General features: G+C 37.7%; 1 non-coding gene across 1 annotated transcript; it reads left to right on the top strand.

The window, feature by feature from the left end:
• trnai-aau (transfer RNA isoleucine (anticodon AAU)) lies at positions 1 to 74 on the top strand. The gene has a single exon. It is a non-coding gene; the product is annotated as a tRNA-Ile (tRNA).
• Positions 75 to 2,107: the final 2,033 nt, after the last annotated feature.

Here is a 2,107-nt window from a genome sequence, read left to right as displayed (position 1 = left end):
GGCCGGTTAGCTCAGCTGGTTAGAGTGTGGTGCTAATAACGCCAAGGTCATGGGTTCAATCCCCATACTGGCCAATTCAAATCTAAAGTCTTCAAAAAAATCAATGCTTCAAAATAGCAGAAGGCTTTAAATTAAACCATGATGCATATTGATTTTGAAAAAAACATTAGAATACTAGAAAGTGCATTTCCTATGAAAATGCAAGTGTCAATGCTGAATGATTTTGGTGAAAATGGCAAAAGCGTTTGAAGCCAACTGGTGAAGACTTGACGAAAGGAAAGAAATAGTCCATGCAGTGTGCACCCAGGTAAAAGCCAAAACTAGCTAAAAAACTAAAACTAGCTAAAAAACTAATGATAGCAAATAGGTTACCACTAGCATGCTGGGCTACAGTAAAATTCATGACATGTGAAAGAAAAAAAAAGAATCCATACCTCTTATGGTTCCTGAGATATTAACATTTGTTTGGAGGCAATGTTTAGCACGGTAACTACAAAAAACAATGCTATATGCAGTACAAAAAAAAAACGTCAAAAGTTCAAATTATTCCCAGGTGTTAGCATAAAAGCTGTTAAACTGCCCAACTTCAAAATCACCACTGCTTTGTGTCCTCCATGACAGCTCTGAAACTGGATCATTGATTGCAATGAATAGGCAGAACCTGAAACATCCACTGTGAAACGCAACCGACATTTTTTTGTTTTATTTTTCATTTTTGCCCCGGGTTGGGGGGTTTTCCCCCTTGGGGGGAAAATTTCTTAAACGGTTGATTTTTTTAAAAAATTATGAATGTTATAAATACCAAGAGATATAGCTGGCATTAGGAGAACAAGCTGAATAGTATAAAAGTTGAGTGGTAAAAATAGAACAAAGTATGTAGGAAAAGAGGCGTGGCGAAATTTACGGAGCAACCAGAAAAATGGAACTCAGTGTGAATGCCCACAGCATTCACACTGAATATCATTAGACATGGCTGATGCTAAACAGTACCAGATGGTGGTGTGGAGTTGGACTAACAGGTACTAAAGCTAAATACTAACAAATACTCTGACTGTAGTTTGATCCCACTCACAGGGAGCTTTACGGGAGGACATGGTAGGAATTATCATCTCACTGCTCATTATATTTGGCACAATGAGATCAAAATGTGTATTCGGTAACCTTCTGCCCACACACACCCACACCCACAAGCTTTCCTTTGACTCGCTTAATCTCTCATCTCTCTTACTGTATTTATTGCTGGTGCAATCCTTTTAATTTTTGAGCAAAAGTTCGAAGGTCGAGAGTGACATCACTATCAGTCATTCATCATCTGTCTCTCTGCTACACACTCACTTTCACTGAGACACATGCACAATGGATTTGGAGAAAGAGCAGAACCCAAGGACAGCCTGTAACACCCAGAAGCCCTCTGGCTGTGCAGGACAGTGTGAGTGAAAAGGGCAATGTGAAAAGCTTTCCAAGGGAAGTCTCTGTCTTTGCCCCCAGTCTGGGTTCTCTTAGTATGTTGTGTATTTAGGTACAGCTCATGACAGACAATACTTCAGGATACACAGATGGTCTGACCCATGACGTTAAGATTAACAAAACATCTGTTTCTCCAGCAAAGCTCAATCAAGAGACACACAAATTATTGGCAAGGCACATGCTTTATGTAAGTATTTGGTAGTAATATTGTGACTAAACAAATATTTTATATTTATTCTCTTTCTCAATTAATAGACCATAACAACATATAAGGTCATTTGGTTTAATGTAGCAGACATGACTTTATATCACCACTGTATTAATGTTCCTTATTCTAGTTTGTCACATATCTACATACAAAGTTTTCCAAGAGCATGTGACATCACATCATACATGACAGAAACTTTTAAGCAAAAAATTTAGCTTACATGGCTGATTAGATAATGTACAACAATCTTTGTGGTGTTTTATATCAACTCACAGATGTGGTTTAACTGATGTACATGATGATTTGTACTTCTATTAATTGAGTTTCTGCTGTTTTTTCTTAGTAAACCAATGACAAATTCCACATAGTACATATAGCATCATTGTGCCACGTGGCCACTTGGTCTTCTCAGCCCTTAAACATTTACAAAGT

The sequence above is a fragment of the Poecilia formosa genome, unplaced genomic scaffold (assembly GCF_000485575.1).
Source record: "Poecilia formosa unplaced genomic scaffold, Poecilia_formosa-5.1.2 Scaffold18, whole genome shotgun sequence".
NCBI lineage: Eukaryota > Metazoa > Chordata > Actinopteri > Cyprinodontiformes > Poeciliidae > Poecilia > Poecilia formosa.
The sequence above is the reverse complement of the archived record's forward strand: the minus strand, read 5'-3'. Positions and strand labels throughout refer to the sequence as shown.